Source organism: Pteropus medius, unplaced genomic scaffold (genome assembly GCF_902729225.1).
Source record: "Pteropus medius unplaced genomic scaffold, Ma_sr-lr_union100, whole genome shotgun sequence".
Classification (NCBI taxonomy): Eukaryota; Metazoa; Chordata; class Mammalia; order Chiroptera; family Pteropodidae; genus Pteropus; species Pteropus medius.
The window spans coordinates 7,342,661-7,368,567 of NW_024349222.1; the positions used below are offsets into that span (position 1 = coordinate 7,342,661).

General features: G+C 32.5%; 2 pseudogenes; both read left to right on the forward strand.

Annotated features, from left to right (window-relative positions):
- The first annotated feature begins 6,180 nt into the window (after positions 1–6,180).
- On the forward strand, positions 6,181–6,299 carry LOC120617183 (uncharacterized; annotated as a pseudogene).
- Positions 6,300–15,619: 9,320 nt separating this feature from the next.
- LOC120617163 (uncharacterized) lies at positions 15,620–15,738 on the forward strand (annotated as a pseudogene).
- Positions 15,739–25,907: the final 10,169 nt, after the last annotated feature.

Below are 25,907 nucleotides of genomic sequence, written 5' to 3' on the forward strand. Positions count from 1 at the left end.
CAAATTGAAAGCAGAAAAAGGAATCAGAATCGGTAACTTTATTTTGGGTGGAAAACTAAAACATATTGTTTTTCATTGTAGAGTAACATATCTGAAAAAAAGTCACGATAGTCACTATATATATATGTTTTTATTATACATACTATATTTGTTCAAGAAACTATGCTTTAGTTGTAAATGGCCTGTTATGTGATTCAAAGATAGCATAGATAATTGTCAACTTGAATGTAAATTTTTGTATATTTTTATGTCAAGAGAAAAGAAATGAGATTTTTAGTTGAGGTTACAATATATTGGTTTCTTTTTGCAGTTAAGTGTCAGGAAGCACTGGACTTGCACTTGAATGTAATGAAAGTTTTTCTTTAATAGGCTGTCCATAAAATTAAATCTTGAATTTGAGGGACTACAATGTTAAGTGTTTAAAATATGCTCAATGATGGAATGAGTTTCCTGTGTGGAATAAGTAATGTTTGATTAAATCTATTTTCTGCTTACAGGATAAAATATTGTTTCTGACAAAATTAAATTACTTCCACAGCCCCCTCATTAGCATAATGTGGATTTTCCAAGCTGCCTTTATACATGAAATAGTACAAGCTGTAATGAATGAAAGTTCACACAAGTTATTTCAGTAGCAATTCTCCAGTGCTTTCCAGAAGTTTTGATGGCAGACCAGTTCTTTATTCCTGAAAAACCTGACAATGACTCAGTGAGTAGGCTGTTATAACATATTCTCTCAGATGAAAGAGTGACTACAGAAAATTGAAATATGTCCAGCAGAAGATCTTGACTTTATCATTATTATTATTTATCATATCTCTAAGAGTACCAAGGGGTTGTTAGATGATTTCATCTAAGAAAAAACCCAGGAAGAAAGCTGCAATTAATGTTGTTAATGCAAGTCAATCAGAGCCTAGATATAGCAAAACAAAACAAAACAAAACAAAACGAAACAAAACAAAACAAAAAAAAGCTCAAAGAAATGTGGGAAAAACAAATTGTAGGATAGAGCCATAAAACAAAGCTGAATATTTATGTTTTCACCATACTTAATCATTGTTAGCGATATATCCATTTCCTGAAAGTCTGTATTTTAAAATTAGGTTTATTGAGGTATAGTACATATGGACTAAATTTCAATTTTTTTGTTTGTTTTGATTAATCTTAACAAATGATTGCAATCATGTTATCACCACTATAATCAAGAGAGAGAGCATTCTGATTGTCCCCAAAAGACCTCTTTGAAATCAATCCCTTCCAGAAGGTCACATAAACATAATCATAGAGTGAATTCCAGTTGCTCCACATTCTCGTCATCACTTAATATTTTCAGATTTTATTGTTATTAATGTTATTTTAGCCATTCAATAAACTTGTCTTGGTAAATGTGATTTTAGTTTTCACTTCCCTAATGATGTAATGATGCACATCTTTTTTTATGTACTTATTTATTTTTGTGTGTTTATTTGAAACATCTGTTCAAAATATTTACCCATTTCTATTTTGTATTATGTGTACTTATTCTTATTGAGATGCAATAGTTCCTTATGTACTCTGGAAACCAATCCTTTCTCAGGCATGTGTTTTGCAAATATTTCTCCCAGTTTGTGGTTTGCCTCTTCATTTGCTTAATAGCATGTCTTTCAAAGATCAGAAGTTTTGATTCTGATGCAGTCTAATTTATCATTCTTCCCTTTTACGTTTCTTGCTTTTTGTGCTATATCTAATAAATTTTTCTCTAAACTAATGTGACGAAGATTTTCTATGCTTTCTTCTAGAAGTTTTATAATCATAGGTTGTACATTTAGGTATATAATCCATTTGAGTTAATTTTTTGTATGTAATGCAAGGTATGGATTACGGTTCTTGTGGCCACAGGGTTCTCTCTAAGAACTGTCAAGGCCTTAAGAAAGGCATGGGCCATGAAGAAAACAAAGCATTTTTAAAAAGATGTAAAAATGCTCTATGATGTATAAAATTCTCAAGTGTCCACAAATGGCAAATTCATATAGGTGTAAACAGATGCATGAAGAATTAGAAATATTCTGTTAACACAGTTTTTAATTTATCTTTTTTCTTTTTTTTAATTAAATTTATTAGGGTGACATTGGTTAATAAAATTATATAGATTTTAAGTGTACAATTCAACAATACATCATATATATATTGCATTATGTGTTTACTATCCAAAGTTAAATTTCCTTCCGTCACCATATATTTGATCCTCCTTACTCTTAATGTATCTTCTCCTTCTCCTCACCCCAGTAACCACTAACCTGTTGTCCGTGTCCATGAGTTTCTGTTTGTTTGTCTTTTTTGTTGCTTTCAGTTTTACTTCCTATATATAAGTAAATCATATGGTTCTCAACTTTTTCTGTCTGACTTATTTTGCTTAGCATGCTTATATCAATATCCACCAATGTTGTCTCAAGTGGCAGTATTTCATCTTATGGCTGAGTGATATTCCATTGTATATATGTATCTTCTCTATTCAATCATCTATTGAAGGATACTTTGGTTGTTCCATGCCTTGACCATCGTGAATAATACTGCTATGAACATCAGGGTGCATATATCCTTACAGATAAATGTTTTCAAATTTTGGAGATACCCATAAAAAGGTTGCTGGGTAATATGGTAATTCTGTTCTAGTGTAAAACTTACTTTACCTGATTAGCTGCTTCAGTCAGAACCTACAAATGAAAGTGCTTGCAAACTCTTTCAAGCACTCTTACATGTAATTTATTTTTATAGAATTTCTTATATTCTTTTAAATTATTTTAAAAGTAATTCCTTTAATTTCAAATTTTTTTAAAATAAAATACCTAAACTTCTATTATCCAGAGGTAATTTGTGTTTACTTTTTGTATATATTCTTCCAGTATTTCCCTAAGCATGTATATGAATATGTGTATTTCTCATAGAATGTGATTGCACTTGTTTAATAAAAGCAAACATATCTATGTATGTGCATGTGCACAAACTTATATTTGATGTTAATGCAATATATTGTTTGTATTTATTTTTATAACTTATAACCTTTAGTTATTAGCACTCCTACATATGAAAAATCCATGTAATGTACATTCACAAATTTTATGAAGCTCTATAGTCCTGCAGATGCCAGATATGAGATTTTTTTCTTTTTGGTAAAACATTGATTTAGGGAACTTTTTAATTACTCTTCCAACAGTTTCTAAACCATATGTAGTTAGAATTTCTAACTAAATCAAAAGCTTACATCACTTTAATAAACAAACAAACAAACAAACAAACAAACAAACAACCTCTAAGATGGCCCTTATTCTCTGTTTTAGAAATAACTCTGTTGTGTCAAATAATGTAGCTGGCTTTATAGCCTGTCTGGAAAAGAGATAGAAAATCCCATGGCTACTCATAATTTACAGTCTGATAATAAGCACATTTCTAATTCATTTTGCCAATGGAAGGAGATTGATACTTGGTATAGAGTAATGCAGATGGTTACATTTCCTCATGGAGATAAAATACTGTGTCTATGCTAGTGGAATATGACTGAATTGCATATCTAGCAAGCTGAAGATTTTTTGTTGTTGTTAATTATTTAATCGCATAGATATTTGTAAGTCCCACTCTCATAGACTCAAAGAATTTTCAATTTTTATGTTCAGATGACAAAATTAAAAAAAGATCAAATATTACTTTAATTCACCATCACAAGTCTGTTAATAACATCTTTACTTTTCTTTCTTCATGTTTTCTTTCAAAAGTCTAATCAAGAAAAAAATTTCTGGTAGAATATACTTTGTTTAATAAAAGCAAAAGTATGTATGTATGTGTAATGATATAAAATATCTATATAATGTAAAATCATTGTAAAATTGCAGTATGAGTAAATTGTGGGTTTGGCGAATTAAGGAATTTATAAAACAGTTTTGGAATGGTCATGAGACAAATTCTGAGATGTTTTAAATTAAATGACAACAGGTGGAAGAATGGGAGAGAGAGAGAGAAAAAGGAGGTTAATAAGTTAACAGAGCCATGGGACAAAACCAACAAAAGACAGCTCACATTACTGAATGTATGTGGAAACTTTGAATCACCTTCCAGGTGACTATTTCAGCTCCTATCTGGACACCAGATGCTAACCACCAGATGCCACTGACTACTACCCACAACCAATCCAAAGGATCAACACTTCTTCCTTACAGACTACACACCTAACTCAGAACTTTCTCAGCTTCACCTTCTGTGGCCCTCTATAGCTTTAGCCACTGTGAATTCTTTCAAAACAACTTACATCTTTCTCCTTCAAACTCATTTTAGAAAAGAGACCTGTCAATCCCAGAAAGTCAGACATGTTTATCTTCTCCATCCAGCCCTGCTGCTGGTGGTTTAGATGTCATGTCCAAGAACCTGATCCTTTTTCTGGCTAGTATATAGCTCAAAAAAACCTTTTCTTTTAGAAAATGTTTTAGTCTTAAAGTTTTTTTTTTTTAAATGCCTTTTTTTCAGTTATGGATCTAAGTGAAATTTTAGAAACTTAATATTTGTTTAAAATTTTAGAAACTTAATATTCTGACTCATAAAAGAATATTGTTTACTAACTGCTGAATTTTGATTTGTTAGACTTCCAAAGAAAGTAGTATTAACTTCGCATTTGTCAAAAAAAACAAAAACAAAAACAAAAACAAAAAACAAAAAACAAAGAAAAACGCAACAGAGTTATCAGACAAGAAAAAACATTCAATTATGTACTTAATTTTACTTAAGTTTGCCAATGGGACTTTTTTCATAGTAGAGTTGCTTGAATAATTGGTGATGGAATTATATAATAAGTGTACTCTATTCAGAAACCCAATGAAAACTATTAAAATCAGAATAGTCCAATAAATTTCTTTAGTGAGACAATTATATTTTGTAACATATAAATATTTATTTTTTATCCAAGTTGCTTTCGTCAAAAGATGATAGTCGTACCATCACTGTCTGGAAACTATCCATTTTTATGAAAGGGAGACTGTAATTACTGGTAATATGGGCTGTGGCTACCTGTAGTCAGTTTATAAGGATCCTTAAGTTAAAACTAAAAAATAAAAAGCTCATTTACTGTCAAAGCTCTGATGAAGGAAAAGGGATATATTCAAGCACCAAAATAGATGATAGGGCTACAGCCATTGGGAAGCTGACTGGAGGGGGCAGGGACTAGATATTAGATGGGCTTTGTAGATTGGGGAAATGTCTGTGTATGAATTTATTCATTCATTCATTTATTTATGTATGTTCTACAAATATTTACCATGCATCTTAGATATACATAAGAATATGTTTGGTGCTAGAAATTCAGAGATAAAGAAAATACAGACTGAGGCTTCAGAAGCCTCATGATATAGTTTGAGATGTAGTAGGTACAGTAAAAAATTAAGACCGCTATTATGAAAACATGGAGGATGTGAATCTCCATTCATTTAAGTCATGTATATCGGATCTCCTTTAAGATGGTCCTAGTTCTAATAGAAAACCCAAAATACACATTTGTGTCTATTTCTATACATATGCATTTCTCATTATTACCTATAAAAGAGTACCTATCGCTTTTAATTATTATACTTTTTTGAATTTCGAAAATACAGTATTCTAGCCACTATATTCTATGTACTTACAGTTAGTGGAGCCATTCAGGGATAAGAAAATGTATTAATGAAAAAAAAGTAAAGAAGATAAACAAGATTAAAAACCACAAGGATAAAGAAAATGGTAAGGGAAATTAATAATAGCTTCTAATAACTTAGGCAATGTACGAGGTAATTTCACAAAAAGGTCTGTATATCTTAAAAATGATAACCATACTTTTTCTTTTATATATGTTAACTATAAAAGTTTTAAATAATACTAAAATAAATTTCCTAAAACCCATAACCCATCAATATAACATTTGATAATAATTTTCCTGGATAATTGGTGTGTTTATGCATGTTTAGTGTGAGTGAAAGATAGTGATAAAGATAGTTTGGGAGAGTAAAATTATACTATAATTGATGTTCAAAAAAATTAAATGCATTATTTTAGTACTTCAACAAGAAAAAAACATACCTGGAAAAATTGCTGTACTTTGAATATTTTTAATGAATGAAAATATTAATTACTGTAAAATTAGAGAAATTATAATGAATATATTTTCTTCTTTAAATTAAATAAAATGTCTATGGCCATGCCACCCTGAACAGGCCCAATCTTCTCTGATCTCAGAAGCTAAGCAGGGTCTGGCCTGGTTAGTACTTGGATGGGAGACCACCTAGGAAGACCAGGTGCTGTAGGCATAAAAAACAAAAAAAATAAGGGATTGTAAACCGACAAGGTACTTACAATCTGTGAGATCAACCAACGGTTGCCTCATCTAAAAATATATATAAAATAATAAAATAAAATATTTATTTTTAAAATTAAGAATTTTCCCCAAATTTTAACATCTTTTGTACTAGACAGTCTGTATTTCCTATTCTAAATGATGACATTATTACACTTATTTTCTAAAATTCCACTGTCACTAGAATTTCAACTTTTATAATTATATTACTGATTTTACAAATGTCAGAATTACAATATTTACATTTGGTTCTTTTACCGTAATTCTTCTAGATTTTTTCCTTTGTTACATATTAAAAATCAATATTTGCCACTAAGATTTTAATATTGTTTCTTATTCTTGAGTTCTTTATTTTTATTAATTATTGGGCTGTTTTTAAGATGGGTTCATGGATACTTTTATATGCTGAATTAGTAAATGTTTAATGATATGCTCCCTACTATCTTGAAAAAACATCTTAGCTAGGTATAAAATCACAAGATCACTCTTTATATAAGAACATTGTATTATATTTTCCATTAACTTTTGATATTGAATAATACTGTGAATAAATTTGATGACAAATTTTCTTCTTTCTCATAACTGACTCTTTAAAAATCTGTTTTTACCCATTGGTGAAGTTTTTTCATTATGTTAAGATAAGCTTTATTGTAAACTTAGGCTTAGTGTTTATTTACTTGTCTTTCCTTATGTCAAGACAGTTTTCTTCCCAGAATATTTGAGCATTATTTTTCTATTTCATATTTTCTATTCAGGTATGATTATGTAAATGTTGGATCTCCTCTTTTTCTTTCTTTCACATTTACCATATTCTCTATAATAGATTATTTTATTTACTTTTCTATTTGTTTTTATGATTTTCATAAGCACATTTATCTTTCTCTTGGGGTGTGTGTGCCTATGTGTGTGCGTGTGGTAGTTGAGAAAGTATGGGGAGAATGTATTTGGAGTAGTACTTGGCTGCATAAGAAGATATTTTATTTTTTTACTCTGGGAACACATCTCTCCTCAGCTGGGATTTATTACAAAAGAAAAAAAAAGATAAGTACACTGTTATGACCTTCCAGTGCTTTATCTTCTTCGTCTTTTATCCTGCTTCTCAACTCTTACCTCCACAAGCTGAAAGGCCAGATCAGAAACAATAGAAATGACTTACTGGTATGGCTACTTTTTTAACTCCCCCTTCTTTACTATTCTGCTGTTAACCTGTGTCTCTTCAAGGTCAATATCTCTCTCAAGGTAGACCTTATCATTTCAACGCACCTCAATTTTTTCTCAGTTCAATGCAATCTGACTGTTCTCACCCTTACACTGAAAGTGTTTTCATCAAATTATAATATTAGATTTAAAATCCTGTGGACAATCTTTAATCTGACTCATTTGACCTGGTGTACCTTTAGATAGGAAACTGAAACAAACAAACAAAAATCTTTATCCCATCTTTAAAGCAACAGCTAAAAGCAAATGTGTATGCACGTCAAGCAAATGTACCTGATTGTGCGCGTATGTGTGCACGCACGCACACACACACACACACACACACACACACACACACACACAGCAAAGTCCAGGGTTGATCAATGTGTCCTGAATTTTGCAATCAGAAAACCTGGAAATAAAGTTAAAATTTAGCACAAACGTAAGTTTTGTACTTTATAGTTGAGAACGAGTTGTTTTGTTTCTTTGTGTAGGGAGGGGATAGTTCATCATGATATTGGAGTTCTTAGTCTCTGAAGGTGTAAATTTAACCTGTTTCTCTTAATCCTAATGAAAGATGTCTTAGTTCAGCTACATTTTTCACCTGGAAAGCTTCAGAATAATTTATTCTATTTCGATCATTATCCAGATGGTTTCCACAGTCCATAATCATAACACAACTATGATCTTGTTTTGCTGAAGTTTAAAATCTTTCAATACTAGCCACTTCAGGATAAAATAAAAAAATATATATATAATACATTATTTACATCTTTCTTAATTTGACTTCTGATGACTTTTTGTGCCTTATTTGCATGCATACTATGCCCCTGCTAATTAAACTTTTTACAATTATCCAAAGTGCCCTGCTTGTTCTCTCTTTCATTTTCTATAAAAGTTTCCTCTATTTGGAATGTTTTTGCACTATTTTGTATTCCTGCAAAACTTTAACTCCCTCTAAATTTAATGTTTTCAATTTCTTGATTATTGAAATTCCTTAATTCCATTCATCCCGCATATGCAAAATATAAGCATTTCGAGTTCTCTGAAATCAGAATTAAGTATTCTGTTCTCCATGGCCTCATTCTTCTTTAAATATTTCCGTTATATTATATATTCATTTCCTACTGCTGCTGAAACAAATTACCACAAATTCAGTGGCTTAAAATAATACAAGTATATAATTTTACAGTAATGGAGGTCAGAAATCTGAAATGAGTCTTATTGTGCTAAAATTAAGGTGTTGGCAAGGGCTACAGGCCCTCTGGAGGCTAAAGATAATCAGTTCCTAATCTTTTGGAAGCCAGTTGCATTCTTGGCTCCTGGCTTCTTCCTCCTCCTTCAAAGCCAGTAGTGTACATCTTCAAATCCCTCTCTGACTCTGACCCTCAGCTTCTGTCATCACACCTTTCCTTTTCTGACTCTGACACTATAGTTATCCACCTATAAAAACCTTTGTGATTACATTGGGTGCACCCGAATAATCCAAAATAATCTTTCTTTCTCAAGATCCTTAATTGCACTTGCAAAGCCCTTTTTGTCATGTAAAATGACATACACACAGGTTCCAGGGATTAAGATATGAATATCTTTGGGGGGCATTATTCAGCCTACCACACATATAGTATTAACTGAATTGCTATTAAATATGTTTCTCCTTCCATCAACAGTAATGAGTCTTCAAACAATTCTTTGTTAAATTAATTAAAAAAGGAGACCATTAGACTGATGGCCCTAGGTAAACAAATCAAAACCTAAGCCTGTAAATGCCTCAAGGTTACAAAATCAAAAAGCTAAAGACAACTAGTCACAAACAACCAACTAGGCTTAGGCTATAGCCAGTCAAATAATTTTGTTTCTTTGCTTCTGTATTTTTTCTATAAAACTCTTACCCCTGGCTCCTATGAGCAGAACACTCACCTTTGGTTTATCACTGCCTGATTTGAGTTGATTTTTGCTTAAATAAATTCTTTTAAACTTTTTAATATGCCTTAGTTTATCTTTTAATATCTCTGAGAGCTATATTCATCAAAATTTCTAAAAACTACAGATTTATGGGTCAAGTATCGGATTTACTAAATAAAATCTCTAGACTTTAAGTCAAGGGATCCTCATTTTAATAGAGTCTACAACACTTATTATACAAATGAAAGTGTAAAAGCCACTACTAGAAGTCAGAGACTGTGTACGATTTTTCACTATTTTATCTTGAGTTTCTAGAACAGTGCCTGATGCACACAAGATCACAATAAATGCATGATTAAATGACTGAATGAATGTATTCTATAACCTTTAAATTATTTTCATCCACAAGATTGATCCTTTAATTATAAGGTAAAAAAGAGGAATAGCAGCATTTTTTAAAAAGAATATATTGGGCAATTTCTAAATCACTTTCCAGCTGAAATTTTCTGGTATACATAATTTGTGTAAAAGGAATCTTCAAGACAGTACAATTTGATAAGAGAAATGGCAAACAATACTCCGAATAAATTAGAGCCCTATCCCAGCATTTTTACTCTCCCTGCTGGGAAATTTAGAACAGAGTCATAGAATAACCTCAGACTGATGCATTTACTTATAAACACTCTGGCAAAAAATAATTTTATGGTGAAGCTAGAGATATGAATGTGAAAGTGATCTGAAAATCCTAAAGTAATGGATAAATAAAAGGATTTTTTTTGTTTTTTGTTTTGTTTTGTTTTGTTTTAGAGTTGAAACAAGGTTTTAAGCTTGGATTCCTTCTTTAAGTCTCCTCCATTTAGAAAAGTACCAATGCTGCTCTCTGTGATGGTTATAAGAGGTGTCCTGTTCATATCTCCTTTCAAGTAGTACTTGCTATTTAGTTGCAAGGACAGAAGTTAGTTGACAGCTTCCAAGTAGAGCACAACTAGTACCCACCACAGCATTGAGTCAATGCCACACTTTTCCTGGGACACTCCCAGCCAATGACTAAGCATGGCACAGCTACAAAAGGCTTGGCCATTTCTAACGAACTTGTGACCCCTCTAATAGGCAACATGCTTTGGAATGCTCCATCAGTTTTGGCTGAGATTTTGTCAGATCTGATTACAGTCTGGGTCTTTTCTTGCCCAATTTTCTAGCCTCTTTTCTTCCACAGGTGTTAGATTTTCTTCACAATATCAAGGACTGCCCTGCTTACTCCTGCTTTCTCTTGCTTGCTTTCACTTTATCTTTCACAGGTATTATCTCTTCCTCCCCTCTCTAAACAAATAAACAAACAAACAACAAAAGTTTTCTACACCTAACACTAAGTATCTGCTTCCTGAAGGACCCAAACTGTCATATTTCCCTTCCTGAAAGTCCTCATTTCACCTTCCACTTTGGCTTATTTCTCTAGCCTTATTGTAATTTCTGAATTCTGCTCAATGCTGGGCCTACTTAATGTGTGTGAGGCATGGGCAGTTGCACAGGAGCTTTTACTCAGAAGGGTCTATCTTGGTTTCAATCTCCTTTGTTGACATCTTAAAATTCTAAATAATTTTTGGAATAAGATCACCTTTTTGTTTTGTTCTGGCCCCCCAAACCATGTAGCCAGTCCTGCATCACTTTCTGCACTAAAACTTTTTTTAAAAAATTAAAATGAAAACATAGTTTACTTTTTATGAACATTTAAGTTGTTTGAATCATTTGTTTCCTATTGGTTTTTGTTGTTGGCACTTCTTTTGTATTAATTTTATTCTTCTTTCCTTTTATACTCTAATTTGGGTGAGAGTATGTGCATGTCTTATTCCCTAACTGGAATGCAACCTCTGAAATCACATGTGAGGCCACTTTGTACTGCACATAAAATTGTCAAGTAAATATACAGAATGACTGTAAATATTTTCTGAAAAAATGACACAAAATTTCCTTAACATAAAAGGAGAGGACACAGATTTAAGAAGGGTAAACTTCAAGGTGTGACTAAAGTAAAACAATGCTTTAGCACTCCTCTATCCTCTCCTTCTATCTCATGAGGTAGTGGGGAAAACTTGTTTTCCAACAAACTAAAACTCAATTTCTTCTGATTTAAACACTTTCATTATGTTTAAAACAGCTCATTTGCGATAAATTCTCAATCATTAAAAATTCTGTTCAACCTTCCTTTGTCTATCTCTCTGGAAGAGTTTGCTTTTTCCTTATGAAGGGAAGAGAGCAGCCCTAAGGAATCTAAATAACAACAAGAACAAGAACAATAAAAATAACAATATATATTTCTATGGACCAGGTACCATACTAATCATTTTACATTTAAAATTTCATTTATTCTTTATAAAAATTCTGCAAAGGTGTTACTATTGATAATCTCTCAAAAGGAGTGAATTATGGTTTAGAAAGTTTAAACAATTAGCAAGTAGAGTTGGGGGACTGCAACTCAAGTCCATTTGCTACAAGACCAGGGTCCTAGCCAGGACACTTTTATCTCAGATACAAATATTTACCTGGTATTCATTTAGCAAAATGTACAGCTTTCTCCACAGATGTGTTTCTTTCTAAACACACCTGGGAAAAATATCTTGAAGCTGCCCATTGAAGCCCACATGGGTGAGAACATAAGACAAATCTTAATTAGGAAATTTAAAAGAAAGGCATTAATTAATTGGGCAAAAGATGTTTCCTACTTTCAGACCATCAAATGCACTACATTTTCCCCTTGTGCTTCAAATTACCTGAGACACTTATCTAGGGAAGACAGACCTAATCTGCACAAATGACCATAATCCTGAGAGCTGATATGCAAAGATGGCTGAAATTTAAAGTAGTCAATGCAGAATGTGCTGTGTGAAGCTTTCAAAGTAAAAATTAACTCACGTATTATGTCTGTAATAATCAAAGTAGCATATTTTGCCTTGCATAACATTTCTCATGTTTTCCATAAATCATGATTTTAGCATCCTTTTGGAGGATTAAAGCTAAAAGTCATTCCTAATACTTAAGCACATTTTGTTTGAGTGGTATAACTGTTTTATTGGGACTTGCAACTTGGCAGCTTGTCTCTTCAATTACACTTTTTAAGTAGGACAAGACTCTGAAAGAAAGCAAAACCTTCGTCCCAAGTCTTGCAATGGGATTGGATATGCTGTAGTATCTTGCTGAAGCACATTTCCTAAAGCAAAAGTGTGTTTTGGCCGATGGTTGCTTCTGGTCACTTAATGGTACCATGGAACAATTACATTCTCTTTTCTGGTTCCTACAGGCCAGCCATCTAAAATTAAGTTAGAATATGCACATTTTTGTAAGGGAAATAGACTTGATTTAAATAAACCATAATAACTAATCAGTGCTTCTTAAAAACATGCCGTGGTCGACATAGACTCAGTGAAACCTCAGCAAATGTGTTTTAAGTGTCATGATTTTTAGTTTCATTCTTACATAAAGAATCCTCAAATTGAATTGTTTCTTTTTTTATACAATAGGGAAAAATAGTGTCTCACCTTTTCCTAGATAATGCATCTTCTTTTAATACATTAACGTAATACTTTTCTATTTTGAGTAGGTGTAAGTTGTTCTTGCCTCTGTCTTCACATGCCCTCCAAGCTAGAATCAAAGATACTTTCTATATACAGTCTTAACCCTATCCAGTGTGTGGAGTATGGAATTAACTATGTTGCCAGTTAAAATTTTTCAAATATTAGTGATATCATCTGGTTTATCCTACTAGTAATGAAGTTACTCCTAAACAATTCAGTCCATAATCAAGAAGACTTTTGAATTAGTGTAGGTGCCAAAGATCCAGAACCTGGTGCTTCTGAGATGAGCTATGCACAGATAGGTGCCAAACAAGCCAGTCTTTCCTCATCTGTGTGTCGTGTTCTCCAGAATTTTGAATTTCAATTTTCCAAAATCTTCACTTATGCCTTTTTGTTCCTTCCTTGATTGCATCTCGTATATTTTAAATTATACTTGATAGTAGACTTCATGTATTTGCTGGTGATTCAGAGGTGTACCAGAATATTTTTGCCAAAAGTAATGAACATAAACATTTTTACAAAGTAGGTGGCAGTTTTTTTATGGCAGTTTCTTGAACTACAAATTGGACCTAAAATGTAGCTTGAAATTTTTCATTAATTTGTAAAGTTCTTTAAAAATCAAATAAGAACCAGGTTGAAACAGGGACTATATTCAATGCATTTCAAAGAATCAGTTGACTCTATTTTTCATTATCGTAAGATATTCTTTGAAGTACATGTCCCTAAACAAGAAACTCACTATTTAATTCAATGCATTTCAAAGAATCAGTTGACTCTATTTTTCATTATCGTAAGATATTCTTTGAAGTACATGTCCCTAAACAAGAAACTCACTATTTAATTCAAATAACTTTCATAATTATCAAAACTGCTTAATAATGAAGGGGAAAGGCAAATGAGTCTTATTTACAATTTGTACCTATTACAACTTGTCTCTCTTCTTACACCTCCACAGTCACACAATGTTAGAGTCTAAAAGCATTTCAAGCCTCTGAAAAAAAATCAAAAGATAAATAATTGCTTTTTGCCCCAACTTCAACTGATCCGATCATGTGCATATTCTCTTTTATTTTTTGTTTCATCTAACTTTTTTTTCTTTCTCACTGTTACTCCACTCTCTCAACCTCTTTTTGCTAAATGTGCTCCCTATGTCTTCCTTCCTTTAGTGTAATGGTATCAAATAAAATGTAGTAAGTATTAGAAAGGACTGAGAAATCAATTCCATAAAATTTCTGGGTTAGAAGCATACTGACAATTTATGGAACATTTTTGTTTTATTTTGTTATTGCTCATGATGTAAAATGAGAAACATCCAACTCTTATAAAAACTGTTATAAGAAAATATAGTCAACCCCACTTTAATGGGCAAAATTTTATGCCAGTCTGCTCTTGAAAAGATTTTTCAAAGTTAGGTTCAATACCATAGTCTTCTTCTGGTTCTGCCCCTTACCTGGTGGCAGATAGTTTGTGTAAACTGCAGGGATATGAGTGTAAATCTTGAGTCTTTCCCTTCCTAGTTAGTTCACTTTGGCATGTGATCTTCTTTAAATGAACAGTACAGGCCTCACAACATTCTTATGACTATTAAATGAGATAACACAAAATCTAGATGCTAAATACATGTTCATTTCCCACACACCTATGTAATCAACTTGTTTGTATCAGTGTTACTGATAGGATTATAACAATGAAGGAGGAAATGAGGGCTATTTATTATTTACTTACTTAATGTCTGAGTTATATACTTTGACTTCATAATTACGGATACAAATTCCATAATTTGAATATTGACTTAAAACCCACAAACTCATTTTACATATCTTCTTTCTCATTTTATTTAAATGGAGTTGTGAAGTTGAGAGGGTAGGTATCATTATGATTTATTATTTTAAAGAATGAGTCCAAGTGATTACATGCTATAGCTAGTGATTGACAAGCTGAATCGAAAAGCCAGGTCTCTTAACTTATATTCAAATTCTTTTCAAATGTACAGTGTATAATTAAAAATAAAAACAATGTTTATCACAATTTATGGTAAATGGCATTGTTTCATGGTTGTCAACAAAGCATAATAACTAAGAGCATAAACTCTAGATCCTGAGTATGCAAGTCCTAGTTTTGCCACTTGCCAATTGAGTGAACTTGGATAATTTACTTGTTTTTGTACTCCTGGTTCTCTCATTTGCACATTGGGTATAATAGTACTTCATTGGGTTATCATGAGAATTAAATGATAATGTATGTAAATTGCTAATATAGAACTTGGAACATAGTAATTGTTATATATGTTTGCTATTATTGTTATTATTATTGTATGACCTGGAAAGAATAATAATAAGAGCAAGTGTAATGGTAAATAATGAAAATCCATTACATATGCACTATAATCAAATATTTTATTTTAATTTACTTCTCTCAATGATAGATATACATTAGCCACATTTTACAGATGAGGAAATTTATGCTGAAATAGTGAAAAATCCATTCTAGTTCATGAAACTAATACTTGTTAGAAAAAGGTTTAAATGAAAACCTGTCTTCAAAGTCTATGTGCTTTCCACTATACCACGTGATGTCACTTAGAGTTAATCTAGTATTTCGTGTCTACAACCATGCTACCCTGAACAAGCCCGATCTCACCTGATTTTGGAAGCTAAGCAGAGTCGGGCCTGATTAGTACTTGGATGGGAGACCACCTAGGAAGACCAGGTGTTGTAGGCATAAAAAATTAAAAATTAAGGTATTGTAAGCTGACAAGGTTCTTGCAATCCGTGAGGTCAACCAAGAGGTGCCTAGCCTAAAAAAAAAAAAAAGAAAAAGAAAAAATCTAGTATTTTCTTTTCACATTGAGCAAACTAGGTCCAAGGTAAAATATTCATGAGTCCTAGGAATGATGTCTATCTAGTTAGTTATTGGCCTAAATGAGGACTCAGGATTCCTAAATCAGAGACCAGTGCTTACATGGAACAAGGCTATGATCTAAATAAGTGTTTTGTTTTGTTTTAATTGTCCATGATCTCATATTATTGTCACTGCTTTATTTGTTAAAAACTTAGAGAATTAGGAGAGAGGAGCATTTTTTTAAAATTAATGACGCATTTGTTCTCTATACCTACAAAACCTAATAAAACGACAGGCAGACTGATACATAATTCATGGAAGCTAACAAATTACAGTGCATTTGCAAAAATGACCTGTTCTTTCTTGCTTATTTTCTGTGTGGTACATTAATGTCAAAAATAACATAGTGGTAAATATAGACAACATAGTACAACAATATTGGGATAACATATTGATATAACCCATGCCAGAAATGCTAGCAGCGTAATTAGAGGGCTCACGCAGTTTTAAAATGAAGCCAAAAGGTCAACCAAGCTTTTATTTCAGTAAATGTTATTTAATGCTTTATATTCTTTTTAGAGCAAGAATCCAAATCTTTATTACTAGAAAGATCAATCAGATACTTTAAATTCAAAGCTTAAATCCTAGTAAATGGACATTATTTAGGCTTTCAACAATCACAAGAATGTGCTAAGTATACAAATGTATATCACTAAGCAACACATTCAAAATTTCAGAATTCCAGATCTACTCCTTGAAAAGACTGCATTAATTATGAGGGAAAAGACTGTTGATGAGAAGAAAAGTCTTCTTCTTTCAAGGTTAAGAGGTACGGTTTTACTTTCATCATTGCTTTTCAATCCTGAGATGAAAACTCAATAATGTTCTGGCTAACTAGTTAGATTATGAATAACTCCAACAAAAATGTAGGCCCTTAGACATTGGGAGAAAAAAATAAAAACAAATATAAATAATCCCATAATAAAGAAAAATGTTTTAAATAAGATATTTGGGGTTCTATGGAAGCATGTTAACAGAGCTTTTAACAAAGAGAAAGCATGTAATTGTTATCCTTCTCACATAATACTTGCCTGTAAAATATAGTTGAAGAAATGTCAATTGATATTCTAAGTAGACAAGGATTGCATGACATGTATGACACTTGCCATGAATGGATATTCATTTTACTATCATTAGACATTGGGAAACAAACCAAAAAATAATACATGAGTAGTGCTTATCTCATAAATCTGCTTCATTTTATTTAAGATAATATACTACACACGAATCAAAACTAAGAGCTCTTGATATTAAATGACAGGAGAGCCATGAATCAGAATTCAAATACTAAAATGAGTGGACATTATATTTGTGTAGGGGAAAAAATAATTTTATCTCCACCCTTATAGGTTCTTGGCTGAGACAACGCACTCCATCTCCAGACCCGTGGGATTAAAAGATAGAATAACATGAGAAAAAGAAATGGAAGTTTAATCACATGTATGCTTCCTGTATATATAGGAGAGACCCAAGAAAACTGAGTAACTATCTGAAATGGTCCAACCCATTACCTTAAATACCATCTTCATCTAAAGATAAAAGATGTTAGGGGATGAGGATCAAGTTATGAGAGGTTTTCAGGTAAAGCACAGTAAAGGAAAATATGGTTTTTATGTAGATTTGTTTCTTTCTTTTCCTTTGATAAGAGTTTCTAGACATTTAGTCATCCTTCTCTTCCAGGTACAGAGAGGGAGACACATTTACAAATGGAGATTTTCCTTATAAATGTAAATATCTCTTACAAAAGAACAACATCTACTAGGTTTTCAAAGCTTTTTCTATGTCTGCTGTTTCTTAAAAATAACCAGCTCAAGATAATCCTTATGCCAAACAGTCATATTTTGGAGTAGTAAATTCTGCTTCCCTTCATATGCATTCATTGAATTCATGGTAATTGTTAGATATATTATAACAAATGCTTTCAAAATAACAAAGACAGCTCCCAAAATTCGAAACTACAAGATTCGTTTGGTCATATTAGGTTCATAAACATGCATTGCCCAGAAAAATATGAATGCCTTCTGAGACAAAATCATACAGATAGAATCAGTCAATAAATATAAATTGGTAGTTTTGCAATTCAAGAGAAAGTGCTAGGTGATATGTTTAAATATTGTTAAAAAGAAAAACATAGGCCCAAAATGGCATCACTTGTGCTAAAGCTTAAGATACCAAACTTAGATTTAATACCTCACCTATCTGCTGTTTCAGCCTCTCTCAGAATCATAATCGTAATCAACAAGTCTGAAATTATCTGGTCAACACCAGTGAGGTCATCTCTCACATGGGCCCTTTCCCTTCCTCATAGAAACAAGAGGCAATCTGCATCATAAAATCCCTTGCCTCCAAAAGATATCTTGGCCTAAGAATAATCTTTTTTTGTTTGTTTGTTAATAGCTCCCTTATTCCACCTTTCTTCCTATAAAAGTCTTCTATTTTGTATAGTCTCTCAGAGCTCTCTTCTAGTTGCTAGAGGAAATGCTGCTTGATCCGTTAATCACTTAGTAAAACAAATTAGATCTTCAAATTTACTCGGTTGATTTTTTTTTAACAATAGTGATATAAGTTTTCTCTCCTTCTCCTGAGGATCTACCAGTCCTTTGGGAAGATATAATATGTGCATTAAAAATAAGGTCTAGTGAAACCAGGGGCACAGCCAGAAGTCCTTTGCTAGACCCTCTAGGGAACAGAGAATGTTGTCTTTGAAGTTAGGGTTAGACTCTAGGATGTTTAGCTTAGCACTTCCAAACAATAGGGAAATATGCAATGTGTGTGGAGTGTTCCTTTGGGTGAGATGGTATATTCATTAATTATTGCTGCTATAAAAAAATTACCACAAACTTAGTGTCTTAAAAATAATACAAATATATTCTCTTACAGTTATAGAGAACAGAAGTCTAAAATGAGACTTATGGGCTAAAATCAAGAAGATAGCAGAGCTAGCTCCCTCTCATGGATCTAGGGGAGAATCTATTTTATTGCCTATTCCAGCTTCTAGAGGCTGCCTGCATTCCTTAGTGCATGGCCCCTTCCTTCACCTTCAGGGCATATCACTATGACCTCTGCTGTGCCATCGCAGCTCCTTTCTGACTTAGACCTTGCTGCCTCTCTCTTATTAAGGTCTTTAGGATTTTATTGGTTTTACTTGGATAATCCAGGATAATTTTTCTATCTCAAGACTCTTAACTCAATCATATCTGCAAATTTCATTTTGCCATGCAAAGTAATATATTCGCATGTTCTTGGGATTGGGATGTGGACATATTTAGGGGACAATTTTTCTATTTATCACACACAGTGGTATAAAGTTTATGACTAAGTCCTATACTACAACACTACTCAAAGGTTCTAGAAGTCATGATTTCAATGCACAGGCATTTTAATAATATGTCTTTTTCAGCAATGAATATATACCTAATAAAGTGCTGGAGATAAAAATTTTTGTATCTACAAATCCTGTTTTTAAAGAAATTTCAGTTGCGTGGCTTTTAAAAACATTTTTAACCATGATCCATTGTATGAAGAACATTTTACTTTACAATGCAGTTCACATACACATCCTGTATATGTGCATGTCCGAAATTTCATATAATTCTTAGGCTAGTAAGAAAGTAGTATTTTCTATTCTATTCTTATTTAAAAAATATATTCATCACGACCCTCTAATATGCTTTTATCAATAAAAGAATTAAATATCTAAAATTAAATATATAATTAAATATATAAAATACCCATTGATTTTACAGGTAATTAAATATATAAAATACCCAATTATTTATAAATTAAATATATAAAATACCCATTGATTTTACAGGTAAAACAGAGAGATGCACGTATAATAGTATAATAAAGTATTCAGACATGTTATTTAAGGTGAATTTTAAATGTGAGTAAACATTTGCAGCCAGAGCCAATGGGGAGACTATTGGAAACAAAGATGCCAAAATCCAAAAGTATTACCCAAAGTGTATATTCAGGAAATTTCAGTCCTAAGAGTTCAAAATGGCTGGAAAATAGGGCATATTTAAAAGCTTGTCAAGACATGTCAGACATACAAGTAAGCTAAACTGATAAAATAATCATGGGCCCATTTGAGGTCTTCCATTCATTCAGGCTGTACCTGCTGCAAGGTTCAGTTAGATCTAGACTAGGAATAAAGTGATAAATAAAAGGACATGGAGTTTCTTCTCAAGGAGCTTATATTTTAGCATTTGACTTATCCTTTAAACAATGATAAGAAATTCTAATTTTATCATATGGACAAAGATTAAGTCACTGAAAAATCTTATACAGAATAAAAATATGATGAGATTTGTGTTTTCAAAAGATAACTATATTTGAGAATGGATTTAATGTGCACATGTGAAAACTTTATGTCTAGTGAGAAACAGAACTAGACTATATCAGTGGCATGATATTTTTTGAAATGTCAGCAAGAATTTACAGGATTTAGAGATAAGATATAAGAGTTGTGGGAAAGGAGAAATGGAAGATAATTTCTGTATTTTCAATTTTGGTGACTGAGAAGAAGGGAGCACCATTCAATGAGGAAGTACATACACAAAGCAATTCTAAGATAATGGATACTAAGTTGATAATGAAAAATCAAATGGATATACACAGGAAGAATATATAGACCTGGTTCACAGGAGAGCAACTGAGGCTCAGGGTCTGTATTGTAAGACTATAGGTAACATTTTAACCTAGGAACAAGATGTCAACCAGGCAAAGTATATAGAGGAGAGAAGGATAGATTCCTATAGTCAGTAGCATTTAAAGGATTATCAAAATAGGATTAACCAGAGAATTTTGTAATGAGAGTAGAACTATAATATATAATATAGTTGTGTAATCAAAGAAAATGCTTTGAGATTATATGGAGCAGTTTGCAAGTAGACCCGAGAGGTCACATAAGATAAGAAATGAAGAGAATCAATCCAATTGGGTTATCAGAATATCTTTGGTAGCATTAGTTGAAGCAATGTCTTAGAATGGTGAGAGTGGTAGACATATTTCAATGGAGTAAAGAATGAAAGGGTAAAAGGGTGTAAAGATGGTGACTGTAGCCTATAGTTTTCATAAGCTTGCTTTTGAAGGAAAGATAAGATGGAATTACTATAAAGGGAGCAAGGTACAGAAGATTTTCATTTTTAAGAGGTAAGTGACTTTTAAATACTTTTTGTTTTTGGATGAAAATGTTGGGGTCAGATTATAGGTTTTCAATGAAGTGGATAAATAAATGCAATGAGAGTAAGAAGGATAAAATGTATATTGTGGCCAATATGGCCCTTTGCTCTGGTGTTATAGTATATGCTGTCCATATATGACAAAGAAAACATCCTAAGTGACTCTTACATTTTTAAAATGCGTCCAATTGATTGTTCATAGAACTTGAGAGCTTCCACACTAATTTTTGGTTTTCTTCTACTTCTCACGTGTAAAACCACCAAGGAAAATTAAACAAACCAGTGGTACTCCTGACTTTGCAAGGTAATTAACACAGTAGGAAATGCATTCTAGGGCAGAGTTTCTTGAAGAGTGGCTGGAATCTTAACGGGAGACTGAGGGAGAGTAAGCAAGTTAATTCCAGACCGTATCTAGCTCTCACATGATTAAAGTCTCAAAGCTATTTTTAAAAGGCCAACAACCTGAAGAGAAATTTTTACTTTTTCTTCAGTTTCAGCAGTGGCCTGGGCTTTCATTATTGTTGTTTTGTCTGATTGTGATGTTTATACAGACTTTCAAAAATAGTTTAATAGCCAGCCTAATTGCTAGCCTGCATGACTTTCCAAGTTACTATTTAAGCAATAATGACCTTCAGACTGAATATTTTCTTGGCATTAATGACCAATGGAAAGCACTGGTGGTCTCAGGTGAAGCTAAAAGCCTTTAATCGAGCCTTTCATTAATGGCCAGAAAATGCCTAACTGGGAGGTCATTAGTGTGATTATAAATCATAACAATGTAAAGAAAAAAGGCGAAGTGTTCAAAAGTTACAAGTTGAACATCAAGTTGCCATGGATACTGTATTATCCTAGATATAGCAACTCAGACTATGAACCAAAGGAAGACAATTCTCGATTCTTATTATTCCATTTAGGGTTATAATTGCTGTTTGGATATAAATACTGGTCCATAGAATCTGAAACAACCATCATTCCTACTGTATAAAAGTAAAAAGAATCTTTGGACAATTATGATAGGCTGAACTACTTTAATATCTTCTTATGTTTATAGGTATCCAAAGAAGAAAAATCTAGATATCTTAAGTTGGGGGTGGATCCAGTTTTTGTAGGACCTGAGGTTCACAGAAAATTTGGGGATTTCTTTGAAAAGAAATCCAAATTACTAATTTAAAATATTTTCATCAGTGCTCCTGACACAAGGGGAAATGTGACAGAGACAAGTATTTTCCTAGTTGCAATGAAAATGTTTTACTCTTGCAAAATTTACAAAATCATGTGACTATATAACATATTGCAAAGGTCCTCCCCAGTGTATAAGATGCAGGCCCTTTTCAATCTCAGTCCTGCCTTGCTTCATAGTAAATTCTCCCCTGATCTGTTAAGAATCCTGAAAGCTTAAAAGAAAAAAAAAAAAAAAAAAAAAAAAAGCCCAATAGATCGTCTAGTGCAACCCTCTCACTGTAGATGAGGAAATTCAAAACATTCAAGTCAGAAAGCTTAAGCCAACCAAGTCCCCTAATTCACATTTTTCTGTACTCAAGTTCTTTAAGCCTTATTGGCTTTTATGTAGGGCAGACTGACTGGAATCTAAGTGATGTCTTTCGGGAATTTATCATGGAATAGTGAGACAAATCTAAAAGGAGTATATTACACGAGGTTTCTTGAGAAGATAAAGCATCCTAGAGAAAAGAGATCAGCCAATTGTTAATTTTCGAAACATTGCGTGGTGCAAACCACTGGCTGTTAAACTCAATCCCTTCTTCTCTTCTTTCACAGTAAATTAACTATAGCTAGAACATCTCCTCCCAAGTCCACCTGTATGCCCCAGCCCCTCTTGCAGCTAGGTATTGTTCTGACTGCTGGAGGTCAATGGCAAAGAAGAAATATAGAATTTCCCTTTTAATTTCGATGCATTGAGACATTCCAGTGTAGCCACTTGGTGTGAAATAGGGGAATCTGAGCACGTCTTATATGAAATATTTAAAGATTATTTCTTGTTTGAAACTGCTAAATAGATGTTTTCCTTGGCCATTTTAAAACATATTAGTAAATGACTGAAATCTTAGAATATGTGAATAATATTTTAAAGGCATGAGTGCCTAATAATATCCAACCAGTGATACCACAAACAGTTTATTAACTCTTTCATAACCTTTTAAATATCATGGTTTTAATTTTAGATTAACATATTGGTCTTACTATAATTTATTAATAAAAGAAGTAAGTGAGATGGATGATCTATTGGCCTTTTTTTATTTGGTCTATATTTCCAAATAACATATTAAATCATCTCTTTTTCCATTCAAGTATAACAGACATATGCATTTATGTGATAATTTCACTATTAGCCCAATAATTATTTTATTTTATCATATAAGCTGCTATTATGTATTGATTTTCACTTCTTGATGAAAATCAAATTTGTTTGAACAGGATTTCTTTTTGAATAAATTTTGATATCGACCTGTAGGGAAGAAAGTCAATAACTGCATAATATACCCCCTACCACAGAAACCAAGTATTCAGTTTTATCTGTCAGTGGCATATCATCAGACTACTGCAGATGTCCATGAGGTTGGCAGCTCTTCAGGGCTTGTCTAAAGGGAAGAAGATTACATAAAGTTATAAAAAATCTTAGGAGAAAATGAGAATTAAAGGGTCAAACTGACTCTCAGGAGCCTGAGTACATTTCCTAATGACTAAAGAAACAATTTTGATATCCAAAGGAGAGATTTCCATAAATGTCAAATTTCTACTCCTTTCTCTCTTACAGCTTTGTTCCTTTGGTTTTGAAACTAGACCATTTCTGCATGTGACTTTTTCTGAAACTAGACTTTTAGAGAAATTATTACCTTGTACTTTCTCAGTTTTACATTACAATCTAATTTATTATCAATTCTACTAACTCTTTTCAGATACGAGGTAACCACTGAACTCTATCAAAAAGAATATTTTTCACCCACATTTTCATCAGACTTAAAAGTCGAGTCTTGTACAAAATAGTTCCTTTGAATATAATGTTCTTTACTTATTTTGGATTAGTATAAAAAGTAGAACTGGCTCCTGGTGATACGAGATAGTTACTTTTGATCACTGTTGCTTAAATTGCAATGACATTTTTAAAAGCTCTAACTTCAAGGACATTAACCTGCGACTGCGGAGTTCTGTCTGAGAAAGCACAATATAGGACATCAATTGAAGTAAACACACAGGGGCTAGTTATGCAGAGGGTAATACAGTTGCCTTGACACCCTAAGGATCTGGGTTTAGAACCAGCTGAGCTCATTGCTTCAAGGAGTCTAAGGTCAGTCCCTGTCTGTTTTCTACACATTGAAAACCACACCACTATTCAGCATAATTGACAAGTTACTTCTCCAAGGGACTGTGCACTAAAATAGAGTTTTCTCTGCATTTTTATAAAACAACATCCAAACACCCACACAATTCTGATAGTTTTTGGGTGCTGACTATATAATGAAGTCTCTGAATTTTATTTCAAGCTTGACTTGGCTTCTTAAACTTTTCCACGGCACTCAAAAACAATTAAAAATACTTGGCATGTTTCTAGGATTGCATCTGGTGATTTGTTAACACTCTCAGACATCTGAACACTTTGTCTTTTGGGGTCTTAAAACATGATTATGATACTAAATTATAAAATTATCTTTTAGTTTGTGGAATCATTTACTGGAACTTAGTAAAAAGCTGTGTATACTATTTACTTGTATGGTGCCAAAAAAATAGAATCTTGAAAATAATAATAATATATCTCCAAAACAGTAAGTTATAATATAAAATACATATTCAGACTGGAAAAAATCTAGATGCTTAATTTTAGACTACAACGATCAACGAAACCAGTTTTCCATAGTGGTAATTGCAGAAATTATATATTTATAAATAAAATCTCTATATTAGACCTTTTGGGGAAAGTGCCCTATACCTGTATATATTAGGTTCAATGTTTAAATAATTTTGGGGGGTAGTTCTTTAATGACAATATTTATTGACAAAATTTCATCATTTGCTTCATATTCTTATAAAAGTTTTTTTAATTATCATTTCCACTAATTCTTTCTAAAAAGACTTCTTTTACTACCCACAATTTATTTCTACATCTCAACTTGTCCTTAAGCTCAAATAGTAAAATACATAATAATATGGTCTTAATAAATAACAGCCATAAATAGAGCTTCTTATGATTTAAGAATATGACATGATATCTCACTCCTGCATAGCTTAGGACAAAAGTTCTCAAATTTGGCATCATTGACATTCTAAGCTGACTAATACTTTGATATAGGTGGCTGTTCTATGCATTGTAGGAGGCTTATTAGGATCTTTGGTCTCAAATTCGAGATGCCAGTAGCATTCCTCACCCTCACCTAATTATGAGAGCCAGAAATGTCTCCTGATATCAACAAATGTCCCCTAGGGGAAAACTTCTCCCAGCTGAGAACCACTGGCTTAGCATAGCCTGTTCTTTTCTTGAAGAATAACTTTTGCTTGGCCTTGCCCAGTTGCATGTTACTGTTCATGCATTATTGAGTCATCCTGAAGTGTCATCTCCTCCTAGAAGGCTTAGTTGCTTCATCTAGGAGGAGGCAAGGTCTTCTTTTATTCTTTTTTCATTGGAATGGCTTCATATTTCAAAATTCTTAGCACAATATGTTTGACTTTCTCTGCTTATAATAGTGTATTCCTTATTTCTTATGCTACTTGCATAAAAATTTAAGGATAAGTAGGTTGCCTTTCACATAATATATCCTACATTCTATCATAATCTCTGGTACTTAATAGACA